Genomic DNA, 25,213 nt, shown 5'->3' with positions numbered 1-25,213 from the left:
GTGCAAAACAAGAGGCTTCCTGGGTCCCTGGGGAGACATCTCTTGCAAATCAGGAAACTACCACAAACCACTGGCTTTGAAATCAGGGCTGGACAGAGGGCTCTGCTCCTTAAAGAATGGAGTGATCTAGGGGTTGTTTGTTTCCTATTGTTTTAATATCCTACACAACTCAGCAGAGCTGATTTTCCTTTGTTACAAGGCAGTATAGAAAAGAAAAGGATTTAAAAATCTGGAAGTCTCCAGGGTTGAAGGGGAGGATTAGAGAAGCCCTTTCTCAGAGAGTAAGCAACACAATCCAAAGGGTCTGGTGTCCCCACTCTTTGACACAGGACTTGAGAAAGTCCAGATTTAGGACAAGCTCTGAAGTCTTTCCAAAGGGGAAACTGCACCATGCTTGTTGCAGGTTTCATTTCTGTGCTCTGGGTGAAGTGGGCACAGGCTGTTCCACTCAACCCAGCGGTGCCTTCCCCACATCCAGCTCTTCCCAAGCACTTTGCGGACACTTTGGCTGAGTCTACTCAATTCAATTAAGGAATGCAAAGCATTCCAAGTGAGACCATCTCCAGACACAAATGGGAAACTGTAGCACAACTGTCTCTCAGGGGAGCCCTGTCCCTAGTGTTTAATACCCTTCATCTGGGAACCAGGACTGGGATAGCCAGAATGCATCCAAGTGCGGAAAAATCCCAATAAACTACCTGGGTCTCTCCTTACTCTTGCTGCACAAGGACTCTACTTTGGACTCACGGGTGTATAAAGGAAAGGGGTCACTGTTTCCATAAGAAATTGGGAGTCTGGGAAAAAAAAATGTAGTACTCTTCTATGGAATGATCTTCAAAATTCTCTTCTTGACCAGAATTATGGAGAACAAAAGAGAGCTACTGTAATTTTAGGTGATATCCCTCCTCATACAGAAGTTCCTCAGCTCACCATTCAAGCAATTTCAGAGCACAGTGAGCAGCTCAAACTGTCCTTTGGAGAAGTTATCCTGTGGGACATCTGCCCTAGCAGCCAGTCCTGGCTGCTTCTAGAAAACTTTGTATCTTTAAAACAGCCTTAAAACTCTTTATAGAGTTAAAACTTGAAGTGAAAATCTTTTAGTTCCTGAATAACATCAGTCACAGTTGTAAATTCAGGATTAATTCCAGGTTTGACATCAAATAGCTGCTAGCAGAATCTGATTCAATAGCCTTTATTTAATAACACAGCCAATGGTAGATTGGTGAAGATTGCTAAACTCTAGGTACAATGAAGCCTGTTTCTACCTTCCTGGACACCATTAGCAGTAGAATTTGATAGAGTGGAAATTGCTGCTAGAAGCGTGGGAGATGGCTGGAATATTTAGTGACACACAGCATTAGTCTTAGGGAAGTGATGGGTGTTTAACACACCAGCCCACAGCACACTCTGGCTGGCATGTCACAGCCACCTTCACTTTGAGCCAGGCTCAGGCTCAGGCAGAAACAGCCATCAGCAGCTGGGGTTTCACTGCTGGATTGACATGTATATATGATTTGAAGAGACTTTATAAAAAAACCCACCAAAATGATGGGAAATAGTAGAGCACCACTGTTTTCTGCAGTTGTGCACGTGGGAGAGGCTCTCAGTCCTGCAGATGTGGCAGTGCCACACAAGGTTAATTGCAATGGCCCCTCTGGTCTGTGCATGGGTCAAGATGAACATGTGGAGGCAGAGGCAGCTCCTATCAAAGAGAAGGAGGGCTGAGGACCAGGCACCATGGCCCATCTGTCCCTTGCTGTGCTAGGGGCACTCATCACTTTTTGCAGGTGAAGCTGACAGCGATGCTGTTTCAGTAACCCTCTGGGCAGATTTGTTTTTGTGTTATGTACTATTTGAATGTAGCTGATAAAAATGCTAAAGAGGAGAAACCAAGACTGTTTTCAGTCTCAACTACTCTCTATATATGGATTTTTCAAATAACTACCCAAAATGCTCACCTGAGACTGGAAAAAATAGTCACAAACAGGTGTTTTTTTGAAACAGAACATTCAAATATCCATAAAAAGTAGAGGTTAAGGAATAGAAATGAACAATTAACTACACTGGAAGACAAAAATCCGCTGAGATTAGCTCAGTTCGTTAGAGCAGGGTGCTAATAATGCCAAGGTTGTGGGTTGGATACCCATACAGGCCTTTCACTTAATAGCTGGGCTTGATGATCTTTGTGGGCCCCTTTCAACTCACAATATTCTGTGATTCTGTGAAAAAACCCCACAACCCTCTTCCAGTCACACCTGCATTGGCAGATATGCTCAAACAGATAGAATAGAGTCCCCTGTGAATGATGCCAGGCAGAATTACTTCCTCCCTTTCAATGCAGCCCTCGGTCCTATATCCACCAAATCCCCTTACAATTCCTTACTTACACAGCTACTGGGCACAGGCACAGGAGAATGCACTTGTTACCCCCCCAGGTTTCTGAGGAACTGGCTTGCTCTCCACTCAACTATTTTATCTAGACTGTCCATTTGCGAATATCAGTGTTTCCTTCCACACCAGTTTGCAGAAGACATTTTCCCTTTGAGACAGAGGGCTCTCAATGATGTGGGTAATAAGTTCTGCACTGCCTGTGTAAACCAAACTTCACTGCAAGTTGCAGGAACATAACACTAGTGTGAGAGTCAGCTCAGGACAATATATCTTAAATACACTTGCTTCAGCTGTAGATATCTCACTAAAACCAAAATTGGTTTCCCTTCCTGCAGTGAACCGTATTAGGCTTGAATTCAGTGGGAGCTTTGCCTGCCTTAGGAATTTTATAGGGGATGATGGAGCCAAGCAAGCCAGGCTACTGTACAAGGCAATCTTGTATAAATTGCTAAGAGGAATATAAAAATGATGGAAAGGTCTGAGAGCTCCAGGAGAAGCTGTGCCATTTAATTGTTTCTTTTCTTGTTGCTTTCATATGTAGATGAGAAAGCTGGCAGTGTTTTAAAGTTGCTTTTTTTTCTTCCCATGTAAAGGTAACCTTGAATATCTTTTTAACATGCTGAGAGCCAAGTACTGCTAAATCCTGCTGGTCATTTAAAGATATATAATAAAAGCAAAAAGGAAGGGAAATCTTTAGAGGAGTATAAGTTGACAAGTTTGTTTTTTTTTTAAAAATAATCTCAAAATGGAAAGAAAGACTGAATGTTATGCTGTATGTCCCTACAAAAACTCTCTTATTTTCAGTGAATCCCTTTACTGATTTAATTGACAATGATGCACACAAATGCTGACCTCAGTGCTTTGGGTTTTAAGTACAACGTTCTCTGATTCCCTATTGTATAAGCAAGTAACTTGTACACTCCACAACAGTGAAATGTCTTAAAAATAGGAATTATCTATATTCATTAGAGTCTGTGCTAGAGCTCACAGGTTCTGTGGTAGGGCTCTCAAAGCTGTGAAAACTCAGGTGAGCAGTCAGTGGAAGAAGGCAGCAAATTGCTCAGCACTGGAAAGGGAAGTTTTAGTGAACCTTCTGCCAGCCTCAGACTGTTTTACTGTGCAAGAAACAAACTGCAGCTTCAATTACTATAAGAGCATTACAGGGAAATTCTTTATCAGTACAATGCACTCCACTGGTCCCAGACAATGTTTCCAGTGCATTACTGTTATCAGCTTTACAAAGTCAATGTTTTCCAGGCTTACTAGCATAGTAAATAATGGCTATTTTACACAACATCCAGAATATGAAGTAGTTGTAGCTAGCTATTGGTCTCTGTTGATTTTTTCCTTACTATTACTTTTGCAGCAAAAATGATACACTACAAATGTTCCTTCCATATTCACATAGATGATGTATTCATTGTCTTACTGATTTTAACTACTCATATCCCTGAAGTCTCAGCTTGCCCATTGTCAACCAGAAAAGAATTCTCTCATTTGACTTAGTCAATACCAGATTAACCACCATGAAATGCTGCATGCCATTTTGGTTTCTTCCCTTGTTCCATCCAGATTACTCTAAAATCAGACATCTCTCCTTACTGGCATGTTTTTATTTTCATTCAGCCTCATTTCTTATACTTTAATTTCATTCTATTACAGTCAATGTTTTGTTTCAGAAAATGGAAATGATTCATCTGTCTTGATGCTCACACCTCTGACACATCTGTCAAATGACTTGTGTGATCCCACTGAGTGCAGCTCTCTGAACGGTGCCAGTTCAGTGGGGCTGGCTTAGAACCTGCCCAGGAGAGAAAACAAACTGGATTGAAACTCCACTTGGACATTGTCCCCTCAGCCCCCAAACCCTGCATCAGAGGAAAAGTCTCTCATACATGAACACTCAGAAGATGTGAGGCCCACATGCAGCAGCCCTGTCTGAATGCTCAGCCCTAGGTGAACATTTTTGCACATGTTGAAATGCCCCTCTCTTTGAGAGGACTGAAACACTGAGGCATTTGGCTGGAAAGAGATTGCTTTAAATGTACACTTACATGCTTTGCTGATCAGAATGTGCTCGTGTTAAACCTTACATGGCAAAAAAATGGAAGTTTCTGAACTGCATCCAAGCAGGCACCAGCAATTTTCTGCTCATGGCCACCAATCAGGCATCAGCACAATGGGACCTTGATTGGTCCTTACAGGGGCTGCTGCAATACGAATGAGAATTATTTTCTGCTCATGAATAGCAGATAAAGTGTCATCCTACTGCTTGAGAAGTGAAATATCAAGGAGACAGCCTGACTTTTACCTCCCCCTTACTTACTCACTTTGTAGAAACGTTACTAATTACAAGTCTGGTTTTGTACAATTAAAAAAAAAAAAAAAAAAAAAAAAAAAAAAAAAAAACAAAAAAAAAACAAAACAAAAAACCAAGAAAAACCACCCTAATTCCATCACTGTTTAGTGGGCAGAAGTCAAGCAGAGAGGAGATAAAACTTGCATCCTCCCCATGGCTTTTGCTTGGCAATGGCCACTGGCCAGCTGGACGCTGCTTGCTTGTTTGCAAAGGAACAAATCACACCCTTGTCTGCCAGCAGGTCCTTCTATTTCTACTCGTTGTCACAGTAATAAATCAATTGTTGCTGCAAAACACAGCTCCTCTCCAACTCGTGGGGAATCTGCAAACTCTCTGCAGCCCAAATGTCAACCAATTGCTGGCTGGGCTTTCAGGCTGGAGTGGTTATTGTTTGCCAGTTCCTTATTTACATTGGAACAGTAAATTCCATTCGCACAAGCCTTTACCATTTGGACTCGTTTGCCTTAGAAACAAATTAATTGCTGCCGTACAACATCATCCCTGCTGTGACTCACATAGGGCACATTTGTACTGCCTTGGCTGGAGGAGTGAACCTCAGCTGCCAGCTGGACTTCATCCTTGCACACTGGAGCTGCTATTGTACTCCTCACGTTGGGATTCTTACTGTCACAGCTGCTCACATGAGACCTGAGCATCTCAAAGGTGCATTAAAGTGAGATCTCCCAAATCTGATGCAACTCAGCTGCACAAACGTTTCTGAGTTGGAAAAGAGGTGTAAAGAAGCTATAAAGATCTTCAATGAGCATCTGGGGGCTAACTGGGGAGGGTGCACGCAGGCTGGGCTCGGAGCAGAGCTTGGCTCTGTTGCCACCCAGGAGTCATCAGGAGAGGCATACAAGGCCCTCTTGCCTCCACTCATCTGACTGCCCCTTAAGCATTGCTTGGCAGTGAGCAGGTGGGTGGCAGAGGATGGTTTTGTCTGATATTCCCTCAAAAGAGGTCTGTTGCTTCCTACTCCCCATACAGAAAACACTATTGCCCAAAATTCCATGAGGTTTAAAGTACAAGAAATATCGTAGGAGGTTAGTAGAGCAGCCTTGGAGACTCAACATTTTTCCCTCAGCTAAAACTTAGGGATGCCTAAGTTTACTTTTTTAGAATGGAACACTTTTTAATCACAAGGTTGCAGACAGCCCCAGTGTGATAATGCTTGGATCCATGAGTGAGACTCGCAGGTGTCAGAGCCTGTGACAGTGACACTTGGCTTTGCTGCCTAAGCTGTCACATGATATCCTCTGCCACCCTGGAAAGCTCATGGCTCTCTATCATCAGGAATCTTGGAGGGAAAAATAAAAAGCCTTGTTAATGTGACTAAAGAAGTTGCAACCACTTGTAAGTAAACTGTCTGTTTGCTGAAATCCCCACATTACTTTGAGACGCTTAATAGGTCACGAGATGTTCTGTGACATCCACCAAGGGAAATAAAGGAGATAACTGGATTCCTCTACATTTCTTACAGTTCCAGGGTAAATGAGAAAATAGTGATGACATAGTTGTGGGGGAGAGGGAGATAATTTGCTGGTACACTCCCTTCTGGGCTGAGCTTTCTCATCCAAATTTGTACATTTTGTGGACTGAAAAATTTAATTTTGATCAACAAGACAAAAATATTATGGTGCAGTCCAGCACCACTGATTCTTGGGCAGCCTACAATTAGAAGTGGAAGTAATCCAAAATCCCTGATTTCAACCTAATTCACTGCTACATCAATCCAAGATGTAGGATGCAACAAAACACAAAGGATCTTCTGTAATCGGTCCTGTAATCAGTGGGAAGGCAAGGATCTTGGCAGTGGGCTGCAGGATTGGAAATGTGCCTTACCCAAGGACCCTCATCTGCAATCCGGTGCTGCTGCTCTTCTTCTGCATAGGGAATGTGTGGGACATTTCCCTGTGCTGCACTATCACTGTGTCAGAAAATGTTTTTGTACAAAAAAAAGAGATTTCTTCCAAATGAGAAGTCAGTGAGGGAGGGTGACATTTGGGATGTCTCTAGGTATTGCTTCATTTATAAACGGAGACTAAAGTGAAAAAAGTTTTTTTCATCGTTAATTTGATTCCACTGCTTTTTCTCCTGTACAGACTGAACCATTGCTACAATTTAACGGGAAACAATGCTTCCTCCAGTGAAATATCACTGAATTCAATTGCTGGCTCATCTGCCTCGTTCCGATCAAGTGACAATAGACACACACGATCAGAGTAAGCCATGTCCTCTAGCATCCAGGGGATCTTCCAACACTTTAGTATTTAATGACTCAAAAAACTTTCATGGTAAAGGCTGCAGGAATGAAAGGCTGCAATGTGAAAGATCTGCCATAAGTAATTTAAAAAAGACAATTTTTGTTTTGTTTTGTTTCCTAGTTTGCTAAAGAATACTTTTAGAGACGGCTTGATCAAGTACCAGCATACAATGGAAGTTCCAGGTAGCTGAGGGCTTGTTAATGTAACAGACAAAAGCATAAAGTGCTAAGTGTAGCATACTCTAAGGAGATGCACAATATCATAGCAAGAAATTATCTTACCATGGAAGGAATTAATTTTGGATGGGAAGATTTTGCCATCTGGATTCTTGACTACATAAAATTTCAAAAGAGGTGACTACTGAGAAGTCAGTCACTCAAATTTAGTTAGTACCCAGTGTACCTGAGATGGTGAGGGTGTCCCTCCTGGCCTGGCATGAAATTATGCATATTTTCCATAAGTGCTGTTCTGGCCCAGAGAGGTAAAGGGAAGGAAAAATAAAAAGCCTTGTTAATGTGACTAAAGAAGTTGCAACCACTTGTAAGTAAACTGTCTGTTGAAATCCCCACATTGCTTTGAGACGCTTGATAGGTCACAAGATGTTCTCATGGGGTATGACACTCCTAAACACCCTCAAATGAATCAAGCTGAATCACTGTCAGTGGATTTTGGCAGAGCAGAACTTTCAGGTGCCCAATGAACTGGAATTTGTTTCCAGCTGAAACCACAGAATCATTTAGGTTGGCAGAAATAATTTGAAATTCCCAGCTCAATCCCTCTGCTCAAGAGCAGCCATGTGAAGCAGGTTGTCCAGGAGCATGTCCAGACAGGACGGGCTGTCTGAGACATCTGCAAGGGATGGCAAATACACTCTAGGGAGCATATGAGCCTTCCTGAAGTGCCTCCAAGATGCCAAGAAAGGTCCTTCACAGCACCTGAACTGATAATAGATGTCTGTGTTTGGGCAAATGAATCCCAGCCCTCGTGTCTGCTTGAACATGGTTCCTGGAACTTCAGCTGCCTGCTGGGCTCCACCATCAGCTTTGAGCTGATCTCAGCTGACTCCAGAGGGATTTGAGAGTGCAAAGTGTCAATGCTGGCCTGAACCTTCACTTCTGCTGTCTGCTGTCTGCTTCCTGAGTTTGTGATCACGTCGTGAGGTACAGGGCACTTTGCTGAGGAAAAGCAAAGAGAATGGTCTTGTTTTACAAAAAACCCCATGCAGCTGAAGAGTTTTCTGTTACAAAAGAGTCATAGAATTAGTTTCTCCCTTGCTGCTTGGTCAGAAAAAAACAACCTATCAGGTATGAATAAAGGTACCTAAATCACATGGTTTTAAGGATGGTCCCACAGTCTGTGGCACAGGTTGATGGTATGATGGTATTTCAGGCTTCCTGTTAGATCAGGACATGCCTGGATCTGGCTGTTGGATCCCTACCTGTAAATCATAGAATCACTCAGGCTGGAAAAGACCTTTAACATTGAGTTCAGCTGTACACCTAGCATTACCAAATCCTGTGCTCAAATCATCAAGCTGAATTACCCAACATCTGTTTCTGATCTCACAGATCAAAAGAGGACTTGTGACAGTTGTGTCAGTAGAAAATGAGATAAAAATCAGCAGTGGGCCATGTGCTCTGGCACTGGATCAGAAACAGCCATGGGAGCAGAATGGTGACTGTTTTCTAAAATTCAAGAGACATTCCAGCAGCTCCTGCAGCCTTGACTCCTGCACCCCATAACCCCAGAGCAGCCACTGCTCTGCACAGCTCCCCTTTCTGTTCTCCCACCCTGAAAAGCCTTCCTCTCCAAGTGCCTGATCCCTCATGTAAATGGAGACAGCATTATAAACTGTGCTGTCATCTCCTATTCTGGAAATGTAAATTCAAGAGTCTTTCAACAATGGCTGGGAACAGTGTGGTTCATGTGTTCCAGCTGATGAGGATAGATCAAGCCAATTAACTTTGTTTCTTAGTCTGCAAGGAGATTTACCTTCCAGGTTTTAATATTGATAGTGGAATGTTAGAGTGGCATTTTCATAAACCATGTCAGTACAAAATTTTGCTCTGTTACAATACTTAAAGATTGCTTCTAACTCCACAAGTTTCATAGCCTTTCAACAGAAGTGTTGTCTTGCCTAGCTTTCTCTAGACAGCTTCTCATGCATATTCAATTTGAACAAACAAAACTCTGTGTAATAACTCTGATGTTATTGTCCTAGGATTTCAAAAGGAGTGAAGATCATTTGGGATAGCTGATGACCACAGTCAGTATTCTTACTACAGACTAAATAACTAAATCATGTGATTTCACATAGAGAATCATCTGAATAGAAATAAAAGGCTAACCACCCACATAACTCAATTAACAAACTATCAAGATGCACTCTCATGTTTATTATTGCAATAAATCTGTGATTTAAATTCAGTGGCAAAATATTTGCAAACATTTACTCAATTGCTGCATGCTCATTTTTTTATCATAAGATGAATCAGCTGAAACTCAAGTAGTGCTGTAGCTCCATGATGTTTAGTGCCACACATAAGTTTAGCATCATGTCTTTAGTCCACACTGTGGCCCTGCATAGAAGTGGTGTGACATCATCTCCTGTTTATTGCAGATGGAGTGACAGACACAGATTTTAATACTGTCAAAATAGCATTAACACTTGGTAGCAGTCATGTAGTGAATTTATCCCTCCATCAGACTGCCTGGTATGGTGTTATATTGCAGAAAAGATATCGTCATTGACATGTTACTGAGAAGAACAGAAACATCAAAGCTGTAGTGCAGTGACTGGAGAACAAAATGAGTCTGATTCATCACCCTGAAAAATCCCATCTGAAACGTCTCGAAAAGCTGGCACAGTTGCACCTTTTCAGCCAAGAACAATGAGAAAAGTCAGTGTGCATGAGAGAGAGAGCATTTGCCGCTTGTCCAGGCTTGATGGGAACATGAAAGGATGTGCTGCTAGTTAGTATGAAAGCAGAGGAGGAGAATAGGTGGGCGTAGCACAGGATTTAGAAGGGCAATAGAGAGCAAAAGAATAAAAAGCAGTACAGAGAAAGATACTACAGAATGGAGAGGCAAAAGGGAAGGGGGTGAGAAACATTTGGTGAGAGACATTTTACATTTTTTATTCCATTCTGTCTTCTCACAAAGCTCCATTTTCCAATTTCCTTTGTGTGACTTTGATTCAATATGATGAAAGTCCTTTTAATACTTTTATCACTGCCAGTCATTTGCTAACAACAGAGTGAGGGTGAGTAGTGATAGTGCATAAATGTGTGTATGTTTTCATATACTCATGTATGAATACAGTCAGTCTTGCAGGATTGATGAAAAATATTTTTAAGTACTTTCAGAAAAGTTTGCTACAGCTGTAACAGAATAATCTTTTAATAGTTACATTTACCATAGGGTATATCTATAACTAACATATATTTAGATGTTTCTCCTTTGAATTTGTCCTAAATATTTTTTCTATTACTAGTTACTTTCTGTATGGTGCTGAAAATGCTTATTGGTACAGTGTCACCCATTTACAACCCAGAGGTTGACAACTATGAAGCTATGAAGCCACCTCCTTAATGAGCTTCAATCTATTCCCATATCCCGGTTTACCCATTTACCTCAGAATGAAATTGCCATTCTGTTATTTTTTCCACAAACTGCACAGAGTTGACTCACTTAATTGGAAAAAAATGCAGCACAGAAGGATATTTCATGTTCATGAAAATTTATGGCTATATATCCTGTCCCTTTAATTTCCAGTTGGTAATTCTTGTTAGTGAGTCCTACAGAAAAAGTCTCAATGAAATGGAAAACACCAATAATTGTAATGAAATAAACCCACTGTATTATTCTCATTGATATACTGCTTTTCTGTGGTTACTTCTGATGGGTACCTGCAAGAAAACCAAGGAGATTGCAGTAAATTTGTGGCTTATGAATTAAAAGAATATTTTTGTACAGGACATGATGAAAAACCATTCTTCCATTCTAACATATTTCCTAATAGTTCAGGAACTTAAACACATGGTTTAATTGCTACCAAGTAATCCAAGGTCAGGGATGGCATTATAAATCACTGCAGTGAATGCCTATTATTTAAAACCTCTGTGAGATAACAACTGACTTCTGGTTTCTGATCTCAAAGTTAAGCAAATGAGAAAAGAGTTAATTGCTTTTAAGGATTTGTGAAATAAATGGAGAGGAACATCTGTGCATTTATTTAATTGGTTATAAACATATCTGTCAATGCCAAGTGCTCTGAAGTTCATGGATGTAATGCTAAGAGGTATATGTAAGCATTATTACTTTGCCTTGAAGAAAGGTGGATACTAAGAGACTGCATGCCTGGATTTTCACAGATGAGTGTTGAAAATGCTTTGGTTTCTGACTGTCCTGGTGGTGGAAGGGGGACCCAAGCTCTCCACCCCCTGCCCTGAGATGGACATGGATGTGCTGGTGTCTGATGCTGGTGCCTGCACACGCACAAGCAAAGGAGGTGGCAGGTGGCTGCACAAACTGCTATAAAACCCTTTTACCTCTGCTCTCTAAGCAAAATCACATTCCCAGCAGACTCATCCTAGCCAAATCCAGCCTGCTGACTGGCAGCAGGAGAGCTCTGCTCTATACAGGGGATTAGTCCCCCATTCAGCTCTTGCCCCTAAAGCATTGACACAAATCGCCTTTCAGGCTGGACTGCAGGGGTGTCCCAGCTTTCCCAATGTGCAGTTCCACTCTTGGGCAATTCCAACAAAGCTAAACATCAAACCAAATTGCCTAAGGGAGAAGAAGGGAGGGAAAATGTCCTAAGAGGCTGACCTGATAATTTAGTCTTCTGTGAAAAAATAAAAAAGACTGTCAAGAATGAACCTTCTTTATTTTAGACACAGGCAGAAATTAAAAGGAAGCTTTTCCTGCAAGGAGAGAGCCCTGGGTGTGATACAGGGCTATTTTTAGCTGCATGGAATAATGGAGCTTTGCTTCAAACTGTCAAGGAAAAGCACTGGAGAAAGGGACACATGTGAAGGACCTGCCTTGCTTCTAAACAAGCAGAAATATTTCTTTATGCTGGCATGGTAGTTTCTTTTTCTCTGATGTTTTAATCCTACTTAGTGTAGAATTTACAGCTCCACAGCCTAAGGTGAAGGGATGCAAATGGCTGGAATGAGACATGAGTATTTTGCTTATGCCAGCCCAGCTTGTCAACTTCCACATCATTTCCCACTTCTTCAATCCAATTTACCCCATTTTTGAAGGAGACAGAGTGGTTCAAGGTCTTTATGACTAGCAGGACTGTACTCCAGTGTAGTGACTGTTCCTCTGTGTTTGGTATCATCTGCAATTACTCCTTCATTGGTGATGGTAAAGTTCAGACATAATTTTTCAGATGTCAATTAGAAATAAAGACAGAGAAGGCACTATCCTTTCCATGCAGCTTGCCACCCTGAGTTGAAAAGAGACCTCTTCTGCAGGTCAGCCTGGAAGTAGCACATGAAATGTTCCTGTGTCTTGTGTGTCCTTGTATCCTCTCCTGACAAGCCTCAGCTGCTGTTACACGGTGAGACAGAGATGCTCACTCTCCCACTGAGGGCCTTTATTGACTTGTTAGAGACAGGAAGCAATTTAATAGCCTTTTCTCATTTACCTATTGACTTTCACATCACTCCTTTAAAGGATTATTGGATCTTGAGATAGTGACTAATGATGTTATCACTATTCATTAATCCTGAAAAGCGTCTGCCATCCATGGAGCTTGGCAAAGAAGATGAAAAGAAGACACTGTAGGAAAAATGATTATAATGTCTTTAATGAAATTCCAAGAGGACAGCTATTATAAGCAATGCATCTTATGGAGTGATAATAGATTTTGCTTTCTTAAAAGTGGTGACAGGTTCTTGCTCAATGAACAGCAAGAGAAAGAATTGGTGTAAAAACATTCAAGTGACAAACACAAGTTCAAGATCTTGTTTCTGCAATTATTTTTGCAGTGTTTCTGGCCTGGTATCTAAAGTCACTGACAAACTTGCAAAAGTCTAGTGGAGCTGGTCAGGGTTGGTCAGGGCTGGAGGACTTGTCCTGTGAGCAGAGCTGAAGGGAGCTGGGCTTGTTCAGCCTGGGTAAAGCACACCTTCAGGAAAGTCTCAGAGCAGCCTGGCCCTACCCACCTGGAGGGTTATGGAGGAGCTGAGATGGGCTCCTCACAATAATGCACAGTGGGAGAAGGAGAGGCAGGAGTCATAAACTGAAATAGATTCCAGCTGGATATAGGAAAAGAAATCTCACTGAGGACAGTCAGGAGACCAGACTGCCTGGAGAGGCAGTCCCACTTTGGCCTTGGGGAGTTCAAGACCCACATGGGTAAAGCTCTGAGCAGGCTGGCCTGAGCTCACATATGACCTTGCTTGCAGCAAGGAGCTGGACAGAGGGTCCCTGAAGTCTATCCCAAAGCAGTTGATTTTGATTCTTCTTCCATTTTTACAACAGTTTGTCCGGACTTCTAAAGAATATTCAGAGTCTAAACACAAATAAAACTATCTTCATTCTTATTGCTCTAACTGCATCTGTCCTTACAATGAAATGACCTGATTGGTCAGTCTATATTCATATATCCAGGTGATAAGAACCTAGAGACCACCATAAAACCACCAGAGAGAAAAGCAAGTCATGCTGCTTACTGTACAAGACTAAATCCTCTCACAAGCCCGTCCTCTAGCAGAAAGATAGGCTTTTACATTAAGTGGTGCAACACCCTGGAAAATGAGTAATGACTACAAGTAATTCCTGCAAATGGAATGAAAATCCTTCACAAGTCTGTCCAATCTCTGCTTCCAAAGTGCTCCCATTCATATTAATCTATTCAGAAGATCACATTACTCCTTCAGTGCAGGCGCCTCCATTCACACAGGCACTCATCCAGAGTTATGCTAAGAACATATTGCAGAAGTGTGGCATTTCAGAGCTAGAAAACATGTGTTAACCAGACAGACATTTCCAAGAAGAGAGCACATGCATGAAGTTTATACTGCTCCGTACATGGTAGAAAAACCTATGCTCTCCACAGGGCTACATCCCCAATCCTTTTGCAGCCACATCTACAGGGTGAAAAGCTTCAGGCCATCAGAAAATTGGTGCCTACAGAAAGAGCATATCACTGTCTGTAAGTAATGCAGGTTGTTAAGAAAAAGAGAATATTTATTTAAGCACAAATACGGTTATGAAAGTTTTTTAAATAGCACAGTAATGAGCTTGAGCTGGCTATGTATATTACATTTTCATGTTCGTTATGAAAATTAATGTCAGCTTAAATACATGCATCCATTTAAAATGTAGAGAACTTTTTGCAAATGAAAAATATATTGAAAAAAAGTAAAGATAAAATATTCTGTTATAAATGCACAGAAGAAGTCTTATCTGAATTACTGACTCAAGTCAATGAGGCAGAGAAGAATAGAAGCCAGTAGAATCTTGACAATAAGAAGTTTGACCTGGCTTTCCTTCAGAATTGGAAGGTCATCGAGTCAAATATTATACTAGTATGGTGATCCAGTGTATTTTCAAAGGCAGAGTGGCTTGTACAAATAAAGGAATAGCTATCCATAGAGTAATGTACTATTAGGGGTTTTCATGTTGGAAGACTTTGTTTTATCAAATTGATTGATACAGATTTCATAAGTGCTCAAAAAACATAAATGTTCTTGGGATTCTCTAGCTGCTGTCTCTTTCACTCTTCTAGTTTGTGGATAAGCAGAAAAAAAAAATTCATTCCTAAAAGCAAAAGAAAATTATTTTATCCAGAGTAATATGTTCAAACTACCAGAGCAAAAATGAAAACCTAAATGGAAAAAGAACAGCAGTGATTCCATTTTTAGGATGGAACGATCTTTTCATGACTGAACAATTTAATACATATGACTTGCAATTTCTGTGCCTGGATCTGTCATCTTTTTAAATGCCATTAAACCTCAGTGTCAAAATACCTATTAAGAAAGAGGCTTTTATTGAGGAAAAGATAATAAAAATCAGGTACATTAATAAGCTGTATGAGAAGCCTCCCTCCAGAAATAATGAAGCTCATAAAATGAGTTTTGCCATTTACATTCACGTCCTAAAGCAACCAAGCACTTTAATACACCCGGATCTGACCAAGAGAGATTTACCAGCCATGGAACTCATCAGTCAGAACTTAATAAAATTTTGTATACACCCAATCTGTGATATTAGGTCACCTATAAATAGAACAACAGAGTTTCAAACTACATTACTTCCTTCAGAAACACTGAATGTCTAGAAAACAGAATGCTGGATTTTGCGTTCCTTTAAGTCCTCAGAAATCCCTAATGAAGCCCACAGAGCCCATGAGTACAAAGGATCATTTTCAAATAACGACTGGGAATGGGATTTTGTGCATGGTAGGAATATGCACTAAACAGCAGAGCTGAAGTTATAGGTCATAAATAACCTCATGGATCTACAGCCGCTCCAGAGCCTGCTAAAAACTGTTGCTCCTGAACTGCTGGAGCTTCCCAGCCCACCTCCTCCTCAATGCCTACAGCTGACAGGTCAGCGTCAGGGCAGTGTGAAAATGGTATTACCTGTGTCAATGAGCTCCACTCAGGATACCATTCTGGAACATAAATTTATTTCAGTTATTGGATTTTGGAAAAGAATTAAGATGATAAGCATCTGGTGTTTGAAATAATCATTTGAGATGAAAAACAGGAGCAACAAAAAGCCATCCATAATATTCATGTCTATTTTAAAGCAGTTTACTTGGTTACATACAAATACAATAAATGCATTCTTAGAATTTTTATGTCTCATATTCAATAAGTGATTTTCATTTGCTATAAAATTACTGATCTCTTGCTCAAATGAGAGACCATTTTGAATTCAATGAATTCTAAGATTAGCAAATTTAGGAAAAATAGAAACGTTTTTGGAATATTATTTACTACAAAATCAAAGGATTAAGGTAGCTGGAGCAATGCGCTGCAACAACCTGTTCAAACAATAAACTCTCAAATATCAATGGAACATTGAAATAGAAGACAACAAAACTAATTTTATTTTTGCTTCTTCACTCTGCTAAATTCCATGAGACAAATCAGCACTCCATTTTAAACCTACATCTAATAAGAATTAATAAAACAACATTAGGAGAAGTATTTTCAGAATCTCAGAATAAAATTGCATCTTTGCATAAATTAGCACAATTTTCTTATATTCTTCTAAATAGTCTATCTTTTTTCCACACCAATAATATTTCAGAAATACTATCTTGTTTGTTTATGAGTGAAATACTATTCAAGACTGGATGCTGAACTGGCTGAAGCATTAATTTATAAAACTTATTATTTTAGAGGCTTGTGCTGTAAGAGATGCCTTTTATTTCCACTCAGATAACTCCATTAGAAACTATTAAATTATATTCTGCTGAAACAGATGAAATTGTGAGGATCTCCAGCAACCCACTCAGGCCAGTAGAATATTTGCCTTCTTTTCAGCTGCTTTCAGAGCGAAACCCAATTCCTGAAATCCTGAGATCATCCCCACCTCCTCTAGTGACCCATTTTTCATGTGATTCTCAGTCCCTATCAGCCATAGGTGAATTCTTTCTCACTCAGGAACAAGTACTACAGGTTGCTCTGTGCTTAGTAGGAGCATCACCTGTTTCAGCTACACACTTAGTGCCTCAGTTCATTAATTTGCTAAATGAGAAATAGTGGCATCTATCCTGGAAGTAAACTGAAATGTTTAATGATGCATGTAAACAGGTTTTAAATGGCAAGTTAAATGAATAGGCAAAATTACAAAAGAGACAATGAAATAAAATCCTTCCAAAATTCTGTTTGCATCATTCAAAGTGCCTATACGGCTGACAAAGATTTTCCCAAGCTCTCAGAAAACAGGCAGCCCAGTAAAGGAGAATGTAGCAAGCCTGTCATGAGGAAGGCTCACCCATTTCTAATAACAGGAATAAATCAAATTTGAGAGGCACTGTGAGTGCTTATCCAGGCTTTGCTCTTTTACAGCCCTTATGGATACACCTATCTTTTAATTAAATTTACTAGTTCAAAGGTAAAACATTGGTCTTTACATATATAACTCTAATTTTACCTTTGAAATTTATTTCCAATTTTTCTTATTAGATTTAAAAACCAATTCTGGTTTCTCCAGTGCCATACAAAAGAAAAGAGAGTAAATCAACATTTCCAGAGTCAAATGATGCTTTATGGATGAGATAATAACCCTTTTCCACCTTCTCTTTCTGGGGTTTCTGCTCTGTCTCAAGAATCCCACCATTTCTCCACAAAATTATATTTCTAATCTTGTTCTACAAATGGAACCAAACATTTTCTTCCCCACAGAACAGGAGCAAAATGCTTGCAGTAAGAGAAGATCAGCTTCTCACAAAAAGCTTCCACACAGACATGAACTAGCTGGTAATGATTTATAAACCACTGGGAACACTATAAAAGACTTATTGTATTTAGACAACTAGTTTCATTTTTTCTGTACTCAAGTTTAATTCCACCCTTATTAAAATGGCCATTTTTTCTATTCTCTCCCTTAATGAATGGAGATAATCTGGCACAAATTTCACATCAGATTGCAGCAATATCCATCTCGAAGGCTGTGCCCAGCCTGCAGCTGCTCAGCTGAGTGCTGGCAGGTTGATTCCCGGTTCTCAGCCCATGGCATTCCCCAAGCTATTGCTGATTTGGGTGGCTGATGGCCAGTGCAGGTTGTTGCCAGGCTGCTGCACTGTGGCCACCTCTGCTGGCTTGTGTGACCTTGTTGCTGGTCCCTGTGTGTTGTACATGAGCATGAAAAGAGGAATGACTAAGCCAGCTCAGGGCAGACCCCCGAGTGGGACCCCACCCAGCCAACAGTGGCCTGACACTATTCCTTTTGTATTTATAAATACGAACAGGTGACAGCTCTGCTCCTGCCCAAAGCTGTGCCCCACCAATGGTACAGTGTGCCTGCTGGTGGTTGGCAGATGTGGCAGATCTGCTCCCTGGCACAGGGTGGCTGCCCATGGCTGAGCCTCTGGCTGTGCTCCAAACAGGTGTGAGATGTGAAGGGGATGGAAAAACGAGCCGTGCTGCCTACAAAAATAACTGCACTTCAGTACAAATAGTGCAGGCTCAGGGTGACCTATTGGCAAAGCAATGATTTTAAGGTAACAGGTAACAGTGGTAACAGGTTTATGGGCTGTGCTTCACTGACACACATAGGGCACCCTGTCACAGTAGCTCTGGGAACAGTGGAAACAGAAAGAGTCCCAGAGAAATGGGTTATTCTACATCATCAGTTTGCAAGGACTGATGCTGTAAAGCAGATATAACTTTAGAGCTCTCTTGTGTTCATTTCCTCCAGATTACTGTGACACATAAAGATAAGGTTTGGTTTCAAGGGAGCTGTGTCTGGCAGGACCTGTACCAGCTGCTCTATGCTCTTACTTAAGAGTAATGTGGTCTAGATTAATTTCTCAGAGGCTCATTTCCCATTGCTGTTTTATGTGCATACCACTGGAGCCCTGTGCAGAATCACCAAGAACACTGAGAATACCAAAACCAAAATGCAAAAGGTGAAGTGAAGGCAGATCTTTGCCCCCCAAAAAAGTCAGTGCTGGTTAACTGGCATTTTTCAAACCGACAAAACATATAAGACCATTTGCAAGAAAATTAATTCTGAGCCTTCTTTCTGGAAGAGGCATGGATTTCTCACTGCCTGTACAGAGCAGGAGTTACTTTTATTCCTTAGTTTCACACATCAAGCAAATTTGTGTCAAGAAGGTGATGGCAGAAGGCATAGGAGAAGTCAGAATGGTCACCTAGTTCCATGCTCTAGAAATCAGGGCTGTGTGTCTTCAGTGAGGTGTGCAGAATGCTGCTCTTTCACATGGTCAGACTGGAAGAGTAAGTTGTCCAGGCTGGTATTTAGCCCACACATCTTCAGGAGTGTGGATTTATACACAGACTGTCAGATTTTAGCTTTGAGAGCCAGAGGTGATTTGGCTACAGATATATCCTTGGCTGGGAGAGCTGTGCAAGGCAATGGAAACAGGTCAAGTGATAATATCAAGAGGAATTCTCTCTTGGCTTGTCTCCTGTACCTCTCTGTTCAGAATCACAGCATGCTTAACTGGATCTTTCCACCCCAGAGCAACAAACCAAATTTATAATGTTCTTAATTGCTTTTTCTTTTCTTCTTCCCCAGCTGGCAGATGGACCTGTACCATATCAGCATTGCTTTCTGTCATGCTTTCAAGAATGATAATAGAACCAACAAAATTATTTTATTTTCTGCTCTGTGCACACTGCAGAGAAATTTCAGTAAGCAGCACTTGGTCTTTATTTATTTTCATTTTCAGTTCTCGCTGAGATAAAAAAATTATTTCTGCTGTATTTTGTTTCCTTTTATTATATAGTGTTCCAAACATTTTCTTTTAATTCTCACAAAGGATGCTTTTTGGAAACAAGCCAGGCTTGCTGAATCTTTGGTAGGGATGTTTTGAGACAGAAAGCAGGAAATCATGTTGTGTAGTCTATGGACACATAGGGATAAAAGATGACTCCTACCACATGCATCAACAAGAAACCCATCTGGGGCTGAATACAGTAAAGATTTTAGTTACAAATGCCTGCCTTTACAGGTAACCTAAAGATTCAACTCAAAGGAGAGACACCCTCAAATATAACCTTGCATTCAGTAAAACAATTCTCAGTTATAACATCCACAGAATCAGCACAAGTCTTTTCTGGGATTTTATTTTTACTAGGATGCAGAGAAGCATTTCACAGTCTTATTTGTGCCTAACATGTGAAATGAACCTGCCATCATTTTGGAGTGTAACTTTACACACACACACACACACACACACACACACACACACACGCACACACGAACATATGATTTTACTGTCCCCCTGAAATGGATGTCTGACCATATGAGGTATATTCAAATTCAAATTTAAAAACTTAAGAGGTGGTTCAGGGGACCTGCTGAGTATTGAAGAAAAAGAGAGATGGTATTGACTTCAAGAGATTTTTGATATTTTCATGAGTTACTTTGAACTGACTCTACTAGTTCTCTTCCAGAAAAGTCAGGCTGAATAGTCCCTTCTGATAAGAAAGTTCATTAGCCTTTAATTATTATTTAATATTTTATAAAAAAATAACAGATTTTTTCCTGAGGTAATTTTGGTATTGCATAGCTGTATGCTTCTTAAACTTTATGTTGTAGAAGGAAAAAAATAATTTTCTCCTTTATAACCCTAACAGTTTAAGGCTGCGTGTGAAAAAGCAATGCACAAATACTTGAAAAGTTTGGCTTCTCCTTGTAGATGAAGACTCAAGAAAACTGCTATTTTCAATATGATGACTTTGATTGTGGCATTTTCTTTTCCACTGAGCAGTCTGTTGAGGAAGCAGCCACAGCAGACAGCACAGAGTGCTATGCTGCACCACAAACAAGGCTGTGAGAGAGCAAGAAATTAGTTCAACCAGTGTTTGTGCCAAACAGCATTAATTTAAATACACTTTTAGTGTGGAAAAAAACCCCAGGCTGGAATAATTTCAATCTTTGAGCAATGCAAGTGATTATGGCACTGCTTCTGGAGCTGTGGTTGAGTCAGCTATGAGAACCTAGGGTTGTGGTTTTCAGGGCTGTCCCAAGAAACAGCAGGGTTATTATCTCCTGTCAGGGGGTGAAATGGTAATGAACCATCCATGCAGACCTCAGTGATCAGGAAAAAGCCCCATGGGGTGCTCCTGCCTGCCAAAGGCATCTTGAAGTCACCAGCCTGTCTTTAGGGCCATCAGCTTTTTACAAGTTCTGGGTTAGTGAATGGTGAATTCAGACCTCTGCTCACTCCATATAGTTAATTACGTAAATGCCAGTGCTTTGGTATGGCTCCATTCTCAATCAGACAAACATTGAGTGTCTCTATGGGTCAGATGAGCCAGAGCTCAATTTGAACCACGGGAGATTGGAAGCATCAGATTCAAAGCTCATGCACAGACCAACTATCAAGCAATGCCAGGTTATTTCATGGGGGAGTGGATTTTGGTTTTAAACATCCACCACTTCCTTGCCCAAAATGTGTAGGTCTCTATCTGCATTTCTCCTACATAATTTGTGGGCACCAATCAATCTCTTTGTGAGTGATTTCTCCCAAACTCAAGTAAACATAGACAGAAACTACCCAGTGGAATCAAGAGACCTGTTCTTGCTTCTCTCCTGAACGGTGCTTGAGCCTATTGGTTTAACTTCCATAGACAGAGAGGATACAGATTTATTAAAAAAAACCAAAAACAAACACAACAACAACAACAAAATACCAACCTAAACAAACAAACAATAACCCACAACACCAAACAAAAAATATTCTATTATTCTGGGTTTTTTTCTGGAGCTGTTTTCCTGCTTACCTTAGTTGGGAACAAGGGTGAGAGGATTAAATGAGAGGATGACAGAGCAGCTGTAGGGGTTTGCAGCTGCTCAGAGACTGCCACCCTGCAGGCAGCACTAGGCAGAATGTCCTGGGCCCTCGTTACCACTTTGCACAAACTGCAAGGGCTGCAGCCTGCAGCAGCCTTTTTAGTCCCCCTGCTACATCTGGAGCTCACAAAACTCCCCTTATGCAGTGGTGAGGAGAAACTCAGGGTACTTTGAGCTCACATATTTTCATGCACTTTTTCAATTCACAGGTCTGGTCCCAAACAGGTCAGATAGAGAAGATCTTTGTCAGATCAAATTTTATCAGCAGAAGAATCTGGGAATGGCTCCTTTCACTGCCAAGTTTGTCTGTCTCAGGGACAGAGCATTTGAAAGCACAGTTAGCAATGGACATTGCAGTACTGTAATAGACCTAGAATTCATCAGGAATGGGATCAGAGAGCAGGGATTTCTTCAAAAAGAGGAAAATAAAGCAATCTACTGAGTCCCACAAAATTACAGCATTTAACTGTCAAATGCAAATCTTGCAGTTAAAGAAAATATTAAGGAAAAAGATTTTGTGTGTTCTGATCCTAACATTGTCATTTCATCACTAAAATATGTCTTGCACAGTTTTCTTGACATCTTGTCTTAGGTTTATCTCAAATTACATCATTTTTGTGCTAATAAAGTTAAGTGTTTTCCATTCTGCTACAGAATGGTAAACATGGACTTAAATCCACCTATCTCTGCCAGTTAACTATTTTGCAGAGTTATTGCTTAAGTTCTATTGCATTAAATGGGAGATGAGGTTCGTTTGGTAGGATTTATAAACAATTCAAAACTAAATCTAACAGCCTCCAAACCTTTAGCCTAGGCATATACATATTTTACTATTTTTGTTATTTTAAAATAGTGGGAATTCCTACCAGATTTATCTATATCAAATCATCTCAGTGATTTCTTTTCCAAAATTCCTAAGCAAAGTGCTCAGTCTCCTCTGCAATGCATGGCATTGCCAATCTCCACAAGGACTGGTAGACACACAGATATCTCCTGCTGTCTGAGGCATTTGTCTCACACAGCCCTTCACAGGAAGAGAAATTTAAGTTCTTCTGGTTGACTCTCCTGTGAAAGCGCCTGTGCAGCAGGGAAGCTCATAGAAAGGGTGAATTTTCTGCTCCTTGTTACCTAAAAATTCATAGTGGTATTGAATATTCATATTTGCTGGTAGGATGTGCAGAGCACATTGGGTAGAATGCATCTCTTAGCAATTCATTCTCAGCTACCCCAGAAATGAGACACTTGAAGCCAGTTGTTAACTAAGGCCTTTATTTTAAACATATTTTCAGAAAAGGCAGTTAACAATTCACTTCCAGTGTAATGAGCACCGGATTCATTAAATAAACACTAGGTTACATAAATCCATATTTATGACTCTCTGCAGCAAACAGAAATCCAAAGCTGTGTTTTGAATGAAGTCGTGGGAGGCTGGACAGACACTGCATGGGGACAAGGTAAATACACACCACAGAAAGAGTGGTGACTCCATGCTTGTCCTCATGATAAAAACATGTGGGAAAAAAACCAAAACAGTGAACTATTAATGAGACTGTTGTGTTGATGTAGACAGGGTGAGGAAATGTCATAACATCTTTTGTAAAGCACTCTACATTAATTGACAAATATGTGTTCCATTTCTCCACTACAGTCAAAGGATTATCATTAAAAAAAACAATTGAAAATGACAAAACCTATTACCAAAAATTACTTGAAGACATTTTCTTCCTTGGCTCCATATTCTGTCTGTCTCCCTCCCAGTAGGATTCAGGATTTGTAAAATCCTTGGCAAAAGGGCATTTTTTTTTGTTACTCTCTCCATTTGGAGGTGATTATTTGGACCACCATAAATAGTGGTTTGGCAAACAACAGCAGTACTGTGTGATTGAAAATTTAAACCAAGAGATTTGAGGAGAAGGACTGTTTGCTGAAAATGTGTTGTGCTCAATTCAGCCATTGAAAAGATTTCAAAATGGACTCTTTCTCTCTTTCATCTGAAACAGGAGGAAAAAGAATCACTGTGATTTTATGCTCAAGGAGTCGAAAACCAGAAATGCAAAATGAGAAAGGAAAACAAAAGAAAACCTGACTAAACAAATGGTTGATGACCAAGCCTTAAAAATTAGCTTGCTCTACAGAAGGCCATAGCAAAAATTAAGAAGTAAGCTGCAATCAAATCTGTTACCACTTCTAATCTGTTCATTACATTTATATACAATATGCTGTGCAAAACATACCTGGAGCAGTTGCCTCTTTCAATCCTGCTTTGTTTGTTCTGTTCCACTAGCGCTGTTGAACATGAAATGTAATTCTCTGAAGAAATGACTAGAGGCTCATTTTTTTTACCATGTAAATGCCTTGTGTTACAAACGCGGCCAGACACAGCTCCTGGACTCTCCTGTATTGCAAATGGTGTATGAGTTTCCAAAGAAAAATGCAGAAATGTTTTCCTGTTCCCTAAATTGTGCATTGAGTTTATGATTTCCTAGAGATCCGTAATCAAAACCCAGCAGGGTCTGCAAATGGGGGGCATCTGAGAAACATGCAGTAAAACCAAGATTCCTCTCCTTTCATTCAGCTATTTTGAAAGTCCTAAATATGGGGAAGTCAATAAAATATTCATATTGAATAGAAGGAAGGAAGGAAGGAAGTGGCGGAAGGAAGTGGCGGAAGGAAGTGGCGGAAGGAAGGAAGTGGCGGAAGGAAGGAAGGAAGTGGCGGAAGGAAGGAAGGAAGTGGCGGAAGGAAGGAAGTGGCGGAAGGAAGGAAGTGGCGGAAGGAAGTGGCGGAAGGAAGTGGCGGAAGGAAGTGGCGGAAGGAAGTGGCGGAAGGAAGGAAGGAAGGAAGGAAGGAAGGAAGGAAGGAAGGAAGGAAGGAAGGAAGGAAGGAAGGAAGGAAGTGGCGGAAGGAAGTGGCGGAAGGAAGTGGCGGAAGGAAGTGGCGGAAGGAAGTGGCGGAAGGAAGGAAGTGGCGGAAGGAAGGAAGGAAGGAAGGAAGGAAGGAAGGAAGGAAGGAAGGAAGGAAGGAAGGAAGTGGCGGAAGGAAGGAAGTGGCGGAAGGAAGTGGCGGAAGGAAGTGGCGGAAGGAAGTGGCGGAAGGAAGTGGCGGAAGGAAGGAAGGAAGGAAGGAAGGAAGGAAGGAAGGAAGGAAGTGGCGGAAGGAAGTGGCGGAAGGAAGTGGCGGAAGGAAGTGGCGGAAGGAAGGAAGGAAGTGGCGGAAGGAAGGAAGGAAGGAAGGAAGGAAGGAAGGAAGGAAGGGGCGGAAGGAAGGAAGGAAGTGGCGGAAGGAAGTGGCGGAAGGAAGTGGCGGAAGGAAGTGGCGGAAGGAAGGAAGTGGCGGAAGGAAGGAAGTGGCGGAAGGAAGGAAGGAAGGAAGGAAGGAAGGAAGGAAGGAAGGAAGGAAGGAAGGAAGGAAGGAAGGAAGGAAGTGGCGGAAGGAAGGAAGTGGCGGAAGGAAGGAAGTGGTGGAAGGAAGTGGCGGAAGGAAGGAAGTGGCGGAAGGAAGGAAGTGGCGGAAGGAAGGAAGTGGCGGAAGTGGCGGAAGGAAGTGGCGGAAGGAAGTGGCGGAAGGAAGTGGCGGAAGGAAGTGGCGGAAGGAAGTGGCGGAAGGAAGGAAGGAAGGAAGGAAGGAAGGAAGGAAGGAAGGAAGGAAGGAAGGAAGGAAGGAAGGAAGGAAGGAAGGA

General features: G+C 41.1%; 1 protein-coding gene across 1 annotated transcript in view; it reads left to right on the top strand.

Annotated features, from left to right (window-relative positions):
* The window catches only part of KCNF1 (potassium voltage-gated channel modifier subfamily F member 1), a 28,492-nt gene extending 4,924 nt beyond the window's left edge, over window positions 1–23,568 (top strand). Inside the window, exon 2 of the mRNA XM_059468588.1 lies at window positions 23,535–23,568. The gene's annotated coding sequence lies outside the window, so the exon portion shown is untranslated. The remainder of the gene's footprint in view (window positions 1–23,534) is intronic.
* The last annotated feature ends 1,645 nt before the right edge of the window (window positions 23,569–25,213 follow it).

Source organism: Ammospiza nelsoni, chromosome 3 (genome assembly GCF_027579445.1).
Source record: "Ammospiza nelsoni isolate bAmmNel1 chromosome 3, bAmmNel1.pri, whole genome shotgun sequence".
NCBI lineage: Eukaryota > Metazoa > Chordata > Aves > Passeriformes > Passerellidae > Ammospiza > Ammospiza nelsoni.
Note: the sequence above shows the minus strand (reverse complement) of the source record. Positions and strands in the feature narration are given on the sequence as shown.